Raw genomic sequence first — 16,037 nt, 5'->3', positions numbered from 1 at the left:
TTCCTTCAAGAAGGCAGAACTGCCAGTGGTTTGACTGACAAATGTGAGGCAATAATGAGACCAAGGAACCTGAAATCCAAAATCTTCAGCGGGATAAACACTCTTCCCATCTATCAGTGATTGTATATATAGTTGTATACTATCATCTAAAATAGGTGTACAAATGGATATTTTATCAATTGCTGTTCAAACATATGTACGAAAATCTTTATTATTAACAAGAAAAGTGCCCCAGGCACATAACTGGCCACTTAGCCCCTCAACTTGTGCTGAATACATTATGGAGGAATGTAAATAAATCCTTTAAAATAGATGCAATGTATTCTATCTTGCTTTTTTATTTTTTTTAAATTTTATTTTATTTTTAAACTTTACATAATTGTATTAGTTTTGCCAAATATCAAAATGAAAAGGTTTCTGCCTGAAGCTGGTTGGGTACAGGGACTTAAAGTTACTAAAAGATGCTTTATCATTTCTTTGAAAGTTTCACAGAAAAGTTAAAAAAAATCACATGCAGAATATTATATATCTTGAGGGAAAGGACAATGTCTTGTTTACCAAGGTAACCTCAGAACCTCACCAGTCTGGGCACATGGAGACTTTCAAAACAGAGCTGTTAAATACATACATGGATGGAAGGTTACTGTGAATAATGAATAGGCAGAATTCTAAACGCTGAAAAGCATTTTGCAGTAAGATAATAAATAAAAGGCAGTTTAAAATGCCCCGATAGTTTATTTCTAAGTGTGCCTGACGTTTGTGGGAACACATCTTGCACAAACGTTCAAGGACTATTTTAGAAAGAGTTACATTGAAATGATCCTGCTTGCCATGCAGTTCAGACATTAATTTTGAAAGAACTGCCTCTTTTTATGCACTATTTCCAGCAAGACATGTACCACCAAGCTCAGCAGAGTCGGTCTACACCACTCTTTAAAAACCTGAGACCAGGATGGGGAACACATGTATACCTGTGGTGGATTCATTTTGATATTTGGCAAAACTAATACAATTATGTAAAGTTAAAAATAAAATAAAATTAAAAAAAAGAAAATGTTGATACAATTGAAAAAAATAAAATAAAATAAAATAAAAACCTGAGACCAAGAAAGAAGAACAATGCTGGACAAAAGCGGGAGAGATTGTTGCTGTAGTTGGGATCTACTCTCAGATGGAGCAAGCGGTGGATGAAAACCGGGTGACTGACAAGTCTCCCAAAGTTCTCGTCTTATGCAGCCATCTAATTTAGAATAGAAAGTTCAGCAAGGCTAATCAACAGTGAGACCTGTGACTGACTAATGCATGGTTATTATTACTACTAACTACTTCTAATCTTTGTACTCTCCCTCAACGAATCACAGCATTGTATACGAAAGTATCTTAGAACCCAAATTAGTACCTTCATCAGTGAGGCAGCGCACAGTGTATTGCTGAAAAGGGAAAACGAAACAAGGGAGTGGTGGAGAACATGAAAGACGTAGGGCAGGAGTCCCTAATTTTAAAATGAATGTCAATTAGTAGAACAGGCCATAAAACATAATTATTAGAACAGGCCAACTGGGATTAAACTGAATTTTTGTGGATACTTTTTCATAAATTATCTCCTAACTTAAAAAGCACAGGGTTGGCTCACTCTGTGAACTGCTAAAGGTGAAAATTAGACTTTGTTAACAATGTTAGTTTAAAAATCAGTGTGAAAGCATTTTCAACATTCTTTTCCTCAATGTTTCTTAAGGCACTGAAGCTTGCAATCAAGGAACTAATTTCCTCCAGGGACTGCTAGTGGGCCAATTTTCATTAAGGAGTTTTGGGTTAACATCTGACACACGGTCTTGGAAAGACCCAGTCTTCCAAAAGCCTATATAACAGCTTTAAAAACAACCATCCCCCGTGATCACCCTGCTTTTAAGCAACTCAAGGGCAAAGCCGATTAAGCATCAGGATTTATTTAGAATTCTCTAGCAAAGATTTTTCTAAGAACTCAGTAGTAATACAAAACCTTTCTGTTTATAAAGATTTGAGGATGAGGGAGTTGGTTGTTTGCCACTTACATATCCCTTTTTAAAAATTATAATTCCTTTCCACACAAAGTATTAGTGTTATATAAACGACATTCCTTAGAGTGACAATGTGGAGACAATATTTTTGTAATCAATTGAAAATTCCCTGAACTCAAAATTCTTCTTCTTTAAAAATCTGAGTCCATCAAAAAAGAAAGAAAGAAAAAAAAAGAGTATCACAATGTTTGAACATTTTCCAGTTATAATTACCAGGGGGTAGTAATGCCCATATTGATGTTTATTATTCCTCACCTCACAAAATCTCTTAATGAACAAAGGTTTGTCTTATTATTGTACAACAGTGAGCAATTACACTCTTTCTTTCAAAACCATTTGTATTTTATAGGTAGCTAGAGAAGTGGTTGAGGCTTTCTTGGTAGCTCAGATGGTAAAAAATCTCCCTGCAATGCAGAAGACCTGGGTTTGATCCCAGGAAAGGACACGGCAATGCACTCCAGCATTCTTGCCTGGAGAATTCCATGGACAAGAGGAGCCCAGTGGGCTATAGTCTATGGGTTGCAAAGAGTCAGACACAACTGAGCGACTAACACACACACACATAGAAGTGATTATCAAATTCTATTAAAATGGAAATTATTTTTGGTCTAAGTTTTTTGAAAATTGAAATCAGTGAAAATAATGATTGCAATAAAATAAACATGCTATATTTTATCACACTATTGTTGTTCAATTACTAAGTCATGTCTGACTCTTTGTGACCCCATGGACTGTAGCCTGCCAGGTTCCCCTGTCCATGGGATTCCCAGCAAACATACTACAGTGCGTTGCCATTACTCCAGGACATCTTCCAAGTCCAGGGACTGAACCTGCCTCTTCTGCGTGTCCTGCAGTAGCCGGTGGATTCTTTACCACTGAAGCACAAGGGAAGCCATTTTTATCACTTTAGGATAATTCAAATTAATTAATTCTCTGGTAATTCTTCTTATGCTATCGTCTCTCTGTGTTGGGATGTTGTTTACCATGTAAAGGATGTGAAAAAAATGAGACAATAACGTTCAGAACTGTGGCAGAGGGGGAAGGGACTGTAGAGCAGGAGGACAGAAAACACTATAGATGAGGCTGCTGAAGAGCAAGATCTTTTCAACCATACCAACTTAACACCCAGAAAACAAGACAACCCTAATGACAAAAAATATCTGCTTTCCCAGTGCCAACATAACAAAGAATCGGACATGACTGAGTGACTGAACTGAACTGAACACAGTTCTGATATATAGGAAAGTAACAGGCAAAATTTAAAAAAAAAATGTTCCCAGAAAGTAGATTTAGTATTTTTTCTAGAAAACACTTATTATAGGAAAACTAACACTTTTACAAACATTGTGAAGGAAAGCTACTTAAAGTATGACCTTTGTTTATTCACAAAAAGTGAGAATTTTCTGAAATTATTTTACAGGGTAAGTTTCTGGAGGAAGTAATCAGTTCAACAAAGCTAATATGGAATGGAATAGTGTGCAACAGAATGATCTTGCAATACCCTAATAATTAGAAACTTGATTTGTATTCAAAGACAAAACAGTTTGCTAATCACACCTGACTAAAGAGCTCATCAGTTCTTAAGAGAAAACTAATTGGGAGTTAATATAAGAATCACATGGTTTATTATCTGTGGTTTATATATATATATGTATATAAATTATATTATCAAAATATAAATTAACCTATTCCTTAACATGTATATTAGTTATATCTAATATAATATACAGATGTTAGAAATATGCAGATCAATGTATGCATGTGTACTAAGTCTCTTCAGTCGTGTCTGAGTCTTTGCAACGCTATGGGCTGTAGCCCGCCAGGCTCCTCTGTCCATGGGATTCCCCAGGCAAGAGTACTGGAGTGGGTTGCCATGCCCTCTTCCAGAGGATCTTCCCAACCCAGGGGTCGAATCTTCCTCTCTTAAGTCTCCTGCACTGGTAGGCGGGTTCTTTACCATGAGCGCCACCTAGGAAGCCTCTTTATATATCTATAATTGAACTTAAATGCTTATTAAACTATATGACTGTCGTATTATTTATAGATTCAGTCATTTTTCAATATCAAAGTTCACTGAATTCCAGAACACTTAATTCACATATTAATATTTCAAATTGGAGATATAACTTATGAATACTGTTGAAGGTGACTGTCCAGGTGTTAGAACATAGAGCAAATTGGGACACAACTGTCATAGCTTTTGTGTGTGCGAATCTAGCAACATATAGGAAGTAACTGTTAATCTGATTTCAGTCTCAGATATTTTCACTGGTAGCACCATATGTAGAGATGAATTATAGCTTATATTTGGATATCTCATTGTCATTCAAAAAGCCTTTATCAACATTGCACTATGATGCATCACTAAAATAAAGTTTTTACGTATATAACTGAGTACAAAAAAGATATTAAATGTAAATGCAATAAAGTAATGGTATCTCATACTCATTCTCTTGTAAAGAATAATCAAGTGCTTTAGAGAACCAAAGCTGAGAAGATGTATGCAAGTAAATAAAGCTGAATTTTGATTTGTCATTGAGATTCAAGGAAACAAATTCTCTTCTCACTTCAGACAATGAAAATAAAGTCAGGAATGACTATATATCTCAGAATAGGTCAAAGAATTGTCAAAGCTATGAGATATTAATGCAAACAATTCATGCACTCTGATGTTGATAAACACCTATATGTTAAAAGCTGGTGGCTTTTAAGACAATTGTTTAACATACATAAATCATTTATATTAAAAGTTCTTCTAGCTAGACTTCAGCAGTATGTGAACTGGAAACTTCCAGATATACAAAATGGGTTTTGAAAACACAGAGAAAAGAGAGATTAAATTACCAATATCTATTGGATCATAGAGAAAGAGAGGGAATTCCAGAAAAAATATCTACTTATGCTTCATTGACTATGCTAAAGCCTTTGGTTCTGGGGATCACAACAAATTGCAAAATTCTTAAAGATATGGGAATACCAGACCACTTTATCTGTCTCCTGAGAAACCTGTATGTGGGTCAACAAGCAACAGTTAGAACTGGACATGGAACTACTCATTGGTTAGAAATTGGGAAAGGAGTATGTCAAAGCTCTATATTGTCACCCTGCTTATTTAACTTCTTTGCAGAGTACATTATGTAAAATGCCAGGCTGAATGAATCAAAGCTGGAATCAAAATTGCTGGGAGAAATATCAACAACCTCAGATATGCAGATGATACCACGTTAATAGCAGAAAGCAAAGAGGAACTAAAGAGCCTCGTGATGAAGGTGAAAGAGGAGAGTGAAAAAGCTGGCTTAAAACTCAGCATTAAAAGAACTAAGATCATGGCTTCTGGTCCTACCACTTCATGGCAAATAGAAGGGGAAAGAGGAAGCCGTGACACATTTTTTTCCCCTGGACTCCAAAATCACTGCAGACGGTTACTGCAGTCATGAAATCAGAAGATGCTTGCTCCTTGGAAGTAAAGCTATGACAAACCTAGACAGCATGCTGAAAAGTAGAGACATCACTTTGCCAACAAACATCCATATAGTCAAAGCTATGGTTTTTCCAGTAGTCATGTATGGATGTGAGAGTTGGGCCATAAAGAAGGCTGAGTGCTGAGGAATTGATGCCTTTGAATTATGGTGCTGGAGAAGACTCTTGATAGTCCTTTGGCCTGCAAGGAGATCAAACCAGTAAATCCTAAAGGAAATCAACCCTGGATATTCACTGGAAGGACTGGTGTTGAATCTGAAGCTCCAATAACTTGGCCACCTGATGCAAAGAGACGACTCATTGGAAAAAACCCTGATGTTGGGAAAGATTGAAGGCTAAAGAAGGGGGCAGCAGAGGATGAGATGGTTAGATAGTATCACCGACTCAATGGACATGAATTTGAGCAAACTCCAGGAGACAGTGAAGGAAAGGGGAGTCTAGTGTAATGCAGTCTATGGGGTCTCAAAGAGTCAGATGGGATTTAGTAAGTAAGCAACAAGAAAAACTAATATGAAAAATGATACAATTTATTAAACAAAAAATGCAGATGAATGCCCAGTATTCAATATTTTTAAAATTCTTTTGGTTCCCTAAAAGTAGTAAGCTAAGCATGTCAAGACCTTTCTATCTCTCTTTTACACACACATTCATACAGACACACACACACACGTTACAAGAAAGATCATGTTACCTTAAAACTATGTATCTATGTGGAAGGACTAATAATTTGAAGACTTTTGAGACAATAAAAAGAAAGCCTTGTGGTAAGATAATAAGTAAAATAGATATTTTACTTAAATGGACAAATTCACACTATTATTATTTTTTTTTTAAAGAGTTTTGTCTACTTTCAATGTGAATCTCTTTTCCTCACAAAAGCTACTACTAGATCAACGTTGGGTCTTACAATGGACAGATTTTAGAGTGGTTGAGACTTTGGTTTCCTAATCAAATCTCATACTATAGATTCCTTTCAATATTGTTACTGTTGAGAAGGCTCACCATGGATTCTTCCCTTGACCTACACATAGTAATAGAGTAGTACTTGTCACGAGAGGTGAAATCATGCTGGTGTAAATCTCAGTGGTTTTAACAATAAAATTTTATTTCTTGCTCATATTTCACATCCACTTTGGGTCAGTGGGGCCCTGTTCCTGTGTTCTTACTCTGGGACCAGAGCTAATGAGGCTCATTGTAAAATTAACATTATAGCAGAGAGAAATCAGGATATGAAGAATTGCCCATTGGTTTTTTAAATACTTCTGTTTATGTATCACAGACTAAAGCTAATCACATGGCCAGACCTTAACTTCTACCAGAGTGGGTAACTGAAAGAAAAGGAGAACTGGAAATCAATGATCAATGCCAGTCACCCCTGCAGTGTTTACTTGGTGCCCATACACTGACATGATGGCTTGACTCACCTTGTTTTCCAGCTGGGAGCACTATCTATGCATGTCCTAAATACTATCTCATTGTTATTTTACTCTAAACCATTGCAGTGATCGTGGGAGACATGGTCAGTAGGGAAAGATGAGTAGATGATTCATAGAGGACAACTTTATTACTACAAAGGAAGAAAAATTATTGTGGGGGCCAGAAAACATATTTGAGTAAGCAGTCTTGATTTCCTTCAGAACGTGTCTGTTAGAGATGGCAAATAGTTTCCCCAGTAGGTAAATTAAAAGGTAATGGCTTCCTGCAGCATGATCTTAAAAAGGGTTCTGAACTTGTTTCTGTAGAAAATGGGAAAAAAATGGAAATGATGAACACAGTCTAGTACAGGGAAAGAGACAGAATGGCATCCCTCGCTTCTGTGCATGTGTGCTGAGTCACTCAGTCATGACTGACTCTTTGTGACCCTATGGACTGTAGCCTGCCAGGCTCCCCTGTCCATGGGATCCTCCAGGCAAAAATACCAGAGTGGGTCTCCATGCTCTCCTCCAGGGGATCTCCCCAACCCAGAGTTCGAACCCACATCTCCTGCATTACAGGTAGATTTTTTACTGTATGAACCAACAGGGAAGCTGCCCTTGTTTATACCATTCCCTTTAACACTGAATCATATTTTAAGTCTCCTTGTTACCCTATATTTAGCTTTTCTCTTACTTGTTCAAAAAAATTATGAATTTCTGGATAGCACTATCATTTATAGTGGGGACCTGATAAATACTACTTGAATGAATATTTGCTTGGGAATAATGTAGGAAAACTGTGTGGTTTACCTGTCCAGAAACAAAGAAATCTCTGGGCAAATTAAAGTTATATAATAGCCAGGACATGAAAGCAACCTAGATGTCCATCAGCAGATGAACGGATAAGAAAGCTGTGGTACATATACACAATGGAGTATTACTCAGCCATTAAAAAGAATACATTTGAATCAGTTCTAATGAGGTGGATGAAACTGGAGCCTATTATACAGAGTGAAGTAAGCCAGAAAGAAAAACACCAATACAGTATACTAACACATATATATGGAATTTAGAAAGATGGTAACAATAACCCTGTATACGAGACAGCAAAAGAGACACTGATGTATACAACAGTCTTTTGGACTCTGTGGGAGAGGGAGAGGGTGGGATGATTTGGGAGAATGGCATTGAAACATGTATAATATCATATATGAAACGAGTCACCAGTCCAGGTTCGATGCACAATACTGGATGCTTGGGGCTGGTGCACTGGGATGACCCAGAGGGATGGTATGGGGAGGGAGGAGGGAGGGGGGTTCAGGATGGGGAATACATGTATACCTGTGGTGGATTCATGCTGATATATGGCAAAATCAATACAATATTGTAAAGTTAAAAAATAAAAAAAAGTTATATAGCACATCATTTACATATTATTCAGAATATCAATGAATGTTAGGTTAAAATAATATTTTTCACAAAGCTAGCATTTACTAAATATATCCCCAGAGAGTCGAGGCGACAAATAGATTCAAAGGACTAGATCTGACGACAGAGTGCCAGATAACTATGGATGGAGGTTCATAACACTGAACAGGATGTAGTGACAAAAACCATCCCCAAGAAAAAAAAAAATCAAGAAGGCAAGTGGTTGTCTGATGAGGCCTTATAAGTAGCTGAGAAAAGAAGAGAAGTGAAAGGCGAAGGAGAAAAGGAAAGATATACCCATTTGAATGCAGAGTTCCAAAGAATAGCAAGGAGAGATAAGAAAGCCTTTCTCAGCGATCAATGCAAAGAAATACAGGAAAACAACAGAATGAAAAAGACTAGAGATCTCTTCAAGAAAACTGGAGATACCAAGGGAATATTTCATGCAAAGATAGGCACAATAAAGGACAAAAATGACAAGGACCTAACAGAAGCAGTAAAGATTAAGAAGAGGTGGTAAGAATACACAGAAGAGTTGTACAAAAAAGCTCTTAATGACCCAGAAAACCATGATGGTGTGGTCACTCACCTAGAACCAGACATCTGGAGTGTGAAGTCAAGTGGGCCTTCAGAAGCATTGCTAGGAATAAAGCTAACACAAGTGATGGAATTCTAGCTGAGCTATTTCAGATCCTAAAAAATGATGCTATTAAAGTGCCATACTCAGTATGCCAGCAAATTTGGAAAACTCAGCAGTGGCCACAGGACTAGAAAATGTCAGTTTTCAATCCAATCCCAAAGAAAGACAATGCCAAGGAATGGGAAAATTACTGTACCTTTGCACTCATTTCACACGCTAGCAAGATTATATTCAAAATCCTTCAAGCTAGGCTTCAGCAGGATGTGAACTGAGAACTTCCAGATGTACAAGGTGGATTTAGAAAAGGCAGAGGAACCGGATATCAAATTGCTAACATCCAATGGATCATACAAAAAGCAAGGGAATTCCAAAAATCATCTATTTCTGTTTCATTGACTATGCTAAAGACCTGTGAGGATCACAACAAACTGTGGAATATTCTTGAAGAGATGGGACTATCAGACCACCTTACCTGCCTCCTGAGAAACCTGTATGCAGGTTAAGAAGCAACAGTTAGAATTAGACATGGAACAATCAACTGGTTCAACACTGGGAAAGGCGTGTTATGCTGTATATTGTTACCTTTGCTTATTTAAATTATATGCACAGTACATCATGTGAAATACTGGTTAGGTGACTCACAAGCTGGAATCAAGATTGTTGAGAGAAATATCAACAACCTCAGATACACAGATGGAACCACTTTAATGGTATTTAATGGCAGAAAGTGAAGAGGAACTAAAGAGCCTCTTGATGAAAGTGAAAGCAGAGACTGAAAAAGCTGGCTTAAAACTCAACATTCCAAAAACTTAAGATTATGAAATCCGGTCCCATCACTTCATGGCAAATAGATGGGGAAAAAGTAGAAATAGTGTCAGATTTCATGTTCTTGGACTCTGAAAATCACTGTGGATGGTGACCGCAGCCAAGAAATTAAAAGAGACTTGCTCCTTGGAAGAAAACCTATGACAGACCTAGACAGTGTATTAAAAAGCAGAGACATCACTTTGCCAACAAAGGTCCCTATAGTGAACTATGGTTTTTCCAATAGTCATGTATGGATGTGAGAGTTAGACCATAAAGAAGGCTGAGCACCAAAGAATAGAGGCTTTCAAACTGTGATGCTAGAGAAGACTCTTGAGAGTCCTTTGGACAGCAAGGAGATCGAAACATTCCATCCTAAAGGAGATCAGTCCTGAATATTCATTGGAAGGACTGGTGCTGAATCTGAAGCTCCAATACTTTGACCACCTGATGTGAAGAACTATCTCACTGGAAAAGACCCTGATGCAGGGAAAGATTGAGGGAAGGAGGAGAAGCGGGCAACAGGATTAGATGTTTGGGTGGTATCACTGACTCAAAGGACATGAGTTTCAGCAAACTCAGAGAGATAGTGAAGGACAGGGAAGCCTTGTGTGCTGCGATTCCTGAGGTCGCAAAGAATTGAACATGACTTAGCCTCCAAACAGCAACAATATTACATAAACACTTAATGTTTATTAGTCTTTAAAAGTCAAGGGAACCTTATGTATTTATCTTCATTACTACCACTTCTTCCAAAACAGGAAGTTACTTGCTTATTTGTAGCAGAGATAAATTTTATTTTATTCTTTATTTATGACATCATGACTTACTTGTATCACCTACTGTAACTTTAATAGTAGACAATCAGGTTTATCTAATCACACCATGAACTCCTTATTGCCAAATTCAGACTTAAATTGAAGAAAGTAGGGAAAACCAAATCGAATTCCTTATGATTATACAGTGGAAGTGAGAAACAGATTTAAGGGCCTAGATCTGATAGATAGAGTGCCTGCTGAACTATGGACTGAGGTTCGTGACATTGTACAGGAGACAGGGACCAAGAACATCCCCATGGAAAAGAAATGCAAAAAAGCAAAATGGCTGTCTGGGGAGGCCTTACAAATAGCTGTGAAAAAAAGAGAAGTGAAAAGGAAAGGAGAAAAGGAAAGATATAAACATCTGAATGCAGAGTTCCAAAGAATAGCAAGAAGAGATAAGAAAGCCTTCTTCAGTGATCAATGCAAAGAAATAGAGGAAAACAACAGAATGGGAAAGACTAGAGATCTCTTCAAGAAAATTAGAGACACCAAGGGAACATTTAATGCAAAAATGGGCTCAATAAAGGACAGAAATGGTATGGACCTAACAGAAGCAAAATATATTAAGAAGAGATGGCAAGAATACACAGAAGAACTGTACAAAAAAGATCTTCATGACCCAGATAATCACGATGGTGTGATCACTGACCTAGAGCAGGACATCCTGGAATGTGAAGTCAAGTGGGCCTTAGAAAGCATCACTATGAACAAAGCTAGTGGAGGTGATGGAATTCCAGTTGAGCTATTCCAAATCCTGAAAGATGATGGTGTGAAAGTGCTGCACTCAATATGCCAGCAAATTTGGAAAACTCAGCAGTGGCCACAGGACTGGAAAAGGTCAGTTTTCATTCCAATCCCAAAGAAAGGCAATGCCAAAGAATGCTCAAACTACCACACAATTGCACTCATCTCACACACTAATAAAGTAATGCTCAAAATTCTCCAAGCCAGGCTTCAGCAATATGTGGACTGTGAACTTCCTGATGTTCAAGCTGGTTTTTGAAAAGGCAGAGGAACCAGAGATCAAATTGTCAACATCCGCTGGATAATGGAAAAAGTAAGAGAGTTCCAGAAAAACATCTATTTCTGCCTTATTGACTATGCCAAAGCCTTTGTGTGGATCACAATCAACTGTGGAAAAGTCTGAAAGAGATGGGAATAGCAGACCACCTGATCTGCCTCTTGAGAAATCTGTATGCAGGTCAGGAAGCAACAGTTAGAACTGGACATGGAACAACAGACTGGTTCCAAATAGGAAAAGGAGTTCGTCAAGGCTGTATATTGCCACCCTGTTTATTTAACTTATATGCAGAGTACATCATGAGAAACGCTGGACTGGAAGAAACACAAGCTGGAATCAAGATTGCCGGGAGAAATATCAATAACCTCAGATATGCAGATGACACCACCCTTATGGCAGAAAGTGAAGAGGAAATAAAAAGCCTCTTGATGAGTGTGAAAGTGGAGAGTGAAAAAGTTGGCTTAAAGCTCGACATTCAGAAAACAAAGATCATGGCATCTGGTCCCACCGCTTCATGGGAAATAGATGCGGAAACAGTGGAAACAGTGTCAGACTTTATTTTTGGGGGCTCCAAAATCACTGCAGATGGTGACTGCAGCCATGAAATTAAAAGATGCTTACTTCTTGGAAGGAAAGTTATGACCAACCTAGATAGCATATTCAAAAGCAGAGACATTACTTTGCCAACAAACGTCCATCTAGTCAAGGCTATGGTTTTTCCTGTGGTCATGTATGGATGTTAGAGTTGGACTGTGAAGAAGGTTGAGTGCCGAAGAATTGATGCTTTTGAACTGTGGTGTTGGAGAAGACTCTTGAGAGTCCCTTGGACTGCAAGGAGATCCAACCAGTCCATTCTGACGGAGATCAGCCCTGGGATTTCTTTGGAAGGAATGATGCTAAAGCTGAAAGTCCAGTACTCTGGCCACCTCATGCAAAGAGTTGACTCATTGGAAAAGACTCTGATGCCGGGAGGGATTGGGGGCAAGAGGAGAAGGGGACGACAGGATGAGATGGCTGGATGGCATCACTGACTCGATGGATGTGAGTCTGAGTGAACTCCAGGAGTTGGGGATGGACAGGGAGGCCTGGCATGCTACGATTCATGGGGTCGCAGAGTCGGACACAACTGAGTGAGACCTGATCTGATCTGATCTGATCTGAATCAGTTATTTAGATCAAGAGAGAAGAAATGAACAAATGAGGTTAATATTCATGGGATCTTTTTCTCATGTCAACCCTTTATACATCCAGCTGTTCTGGTGCTGGTCACCACCATAGGCAAGCTTCTCTTTGGTGCTAGCACCATGCACAGTCCCTAATATTTGGAAGTGTTAGTTGCTCAGTCGTATCTGACCCTTTGTGAACCCACTGACTTAGCTCACCAGGTTCCTCTCTCCATGAAATTCCCCAGGCAAGAATATAGAGTGGATTGCCATTCCCTTGTTCAGGGGATCTTCCCAACCCAGGGATCAAACCCCAGGGGTCCTGCCTTGTAGGCAGATTTTTTAACCATCTGAGCCACCATCCATAACAGATGGTGATTGCAGCTGTGAAATTAAAAGACGCTTGCTCCTTGGAAGGAAAGTTATGACCAACCTAGATAGCATATTCAAAAGCAGAGACATTACTTTGCCAACAAAGGTCCATCTAGTCAAGGCTATGGTTTTTCCTGTGGTCATGTATGGATGTGAGAGTTGGACTGTGAAGAAGGCTGAGTGCCGAAGAATTGATGCTTTTGAACCGTGGTGTTGGAGAAGACCCTTGAGAGTCCCTTGGACTGCAAGGGGATCCAACCAGTCCATTCTGAAGGAGATCAGCCCTGGGATTTCTTTGGAAGGACTGATGCTAAAGCTGAAACTCCAGTACTTTGGCCACCTCATGCGAACAGTTGACTCATTGGAAAAGACTCTGATGCTGGGAGGGATTGGGGGCAGGAGGAGAAGGGGACGACAGAGGAATAGATGGCTGGATGGCATCACTGACTCACTCGATAGACGTGAGTCTGAGTGAACTCCAGGAGTTGGTGATGGACAGGGAGGCCTGGCGTGGTGCGATTCATGGGGTCACAGAGTTGGACATGACTGAGCGACTGAACAGAACTGAACTGAAATGAATAAAGACATTGTATGAGCTGATAGATAACACTTCACAAGATACTGTTTCCCACCATTAAAAATACGTGTAAAATCTGTAAAAGTAGTGAAAAAGTACACACTTCCAGTTATTAAATAATAATGTATAACATGATGTCTATAATTAATAATACTTGTACATTTGGAAGTTTCTAAGAAAGTTGGTGTTAAAAGTGCTCACCACACAAAAAAATTGTAACTATGTGTGGTGATGGATGTTAACGAGACATGGTAGTGATCATTTTGCAGTATATACAAATATCAAATCATTGTGTTGTAGACCTGAAACTAATATAATGTTATACATCAACTATTTCTCAGTAAAAAAGATGGCAATATATTTTGGCTTATACAGTATATGTCAATATAATTTGAGCTTGTTTTCTTGTCAGACCACTCCTGTCATAATCTAGAATCTTTTTTTAGATGAAATAGAAGGAAAAGTGTGGCTTTTAATAAAAAACAATCCATGCTTGTATCTAATGAATATTGAGAATGATGCAATTGCGTTTGTATAAATCTATCTGTGAACCCAAATAGGCATTGTCAGAGTTCACATCTAATTTATGCTAGAAAACTAGATTATATGGCAAACAGTGACAGACTTAATTTTCTTGGGCTCCAAAATCACTGCAGATGGTGACTGCAGCCATGAAATTAAAAGACGCTTGCTCCTTGGAAGAAAAGCTATGACCAACCTACATAGCATATTAAAAAGAAGAGAGAGTACTACGCCAACAAAGGTCTGTGTAGTTAAAGCTATGGTTTTTCGAGTAGTCATGGATGGATGTGAGAGTTGGATCATAAAGAAGCCTGAGTGCTGAAGAATTGATACTTTTGAACGGTGGTGTTGAAGAAGACTCTTGAAAGTCCTTTCGACAGCAAGGAGATCAAGCCAGTCAATTCTAGAGGAAATCAATCCTGATTATTCATTGGAAGGACTGATACTAAAGCTGAAACTCCAATATTTTGGCCACCTGATGCAAAGAACCTTTCATTAGAAAGGACCCTGATGCTGAGAAAGATTGAAGGTGGGAGGAGAAGGGCACAGTAGAGGATGAGACGGTTGGATGGCATTACTGACTCAATTCAGTTCAGTTCAGTGGCTCAATCATGTCTGACTCTTTGCGACCCCATGGACTGCAGCATGCCAGGCCTCCCTGTTCATCACCAACTCCCAGAGTTTACTCAAACTAGAGTTTAAGCAAGCTCCAGGAGTTGGTGGTGGAGAGGGAAGCCTGATGTGCTGCAGTCCATGAGACCTCAAAGAGTTGGACACGAATGTGAAACTGAACCGAGCTGATATGGCAATAAGGAATGGTATACCAGCATCTGTCTGGCTTCCCAGGGAACCCTGACTTCTCTGGCTTCCCTAACCCACATATTAATAATAATCAGCTAATCTCTTACATGAAGAGGAAAAGAAATCTGAAGTTATTTTCTGGGTCAAGGCTCACAGTGGTCCACCATTCTACAAGCACTGGCTGAGATCTTAACGAATGATAGATGGAGCTCAAAAGTGGCTGTTCAGACAGTAGAACCCTCTGTGTAATGTTTTCACACTAAGTATGATGTCACTAGGCAGGGAAAGCAAGTTCTAGGTTCTTCTGTTACTACTGTTTTTGCAAAAGAAAAGATAGAATGTTCTGTTCACCTCATCTCAAGTCTTTCTTGCCAGTCTATCTGTTGCTCTGAACTGTTATTTTATATTTTTTAATCATAAACCATGAATAAGTGTTTTGAAATCTTACTATTTTTTATCCTGAAACATACACAATAAAATGCTAACCTTTAAATTGAGCTAAAGTTACTATTCTTCTTTGAGACTGTTACAAATGCCATGCTATGAGAAGCCAGTGACTGAATTGAGCTTCTGTTTTCTTCTTAGATTGACAGGATACTGCTTGAAAAAGAAATGCAGATTTTTTTTATTCTCAAAGGGTCTCAGGTGTGAACAAATCTGCATTTTAAGTTAGAAAAAAAACAATTTCAGAGGAAGGAAGAACTACAGGTCATCTCTTTTGCTACTGTAGGATAAAAAAGAGAAGTAAAGACAGCAATGCCTTTGCATCTAGAATATAAAGAAACAGCATTTAAAACACCTGTTCACATAGGATAATTATCTATTTAACATTTTCCTTAAATTAAATAGCATATTCAAAAGCACGATTTTTCTAAATTCTCTACACTGGACATATATATAAATAAAATAGGGTTTGGGAAGTGCAAAAACTGAATA

The 16,037-nt window shown here is 38.4% G+C and overlaps 1 protein-coding gene across 8 annotated transcripts in view; it reads right to left on the bottom strand.

The window, feature by feature from the left end:
• PDGFD (platelet derived growth factor D) overlaps positions 1 to 16,037 on the bottom strand; it is a 280,491-nt gene that overhangs the window by 106,240 nt on the left and 158,214 nt on the right. The gene's annotated exons all lie outside the window — the stretch shown is intronic.

Source organism: Bos grunniens, chromosome 15 (assembly GCF_055505025.1).
Source record: "Bos grunniens cultivar Pamir isolate PY7600 chromosome 15, Bosgru_T2T1.0, whole genome shotgun sequence".
In the NCBI taxonomy this organism is placed as follows: Eukaryota; Metazoa; Chordata; class Mammalia; order Artiodactyla; family Bovidae; genus Bos; species Bos grunniens.
The sequence above is the reverse complement of the archived record's forward strand: the minus strand, read 5'-3'. Positions and strand labels throughout refer to the sequence as shown.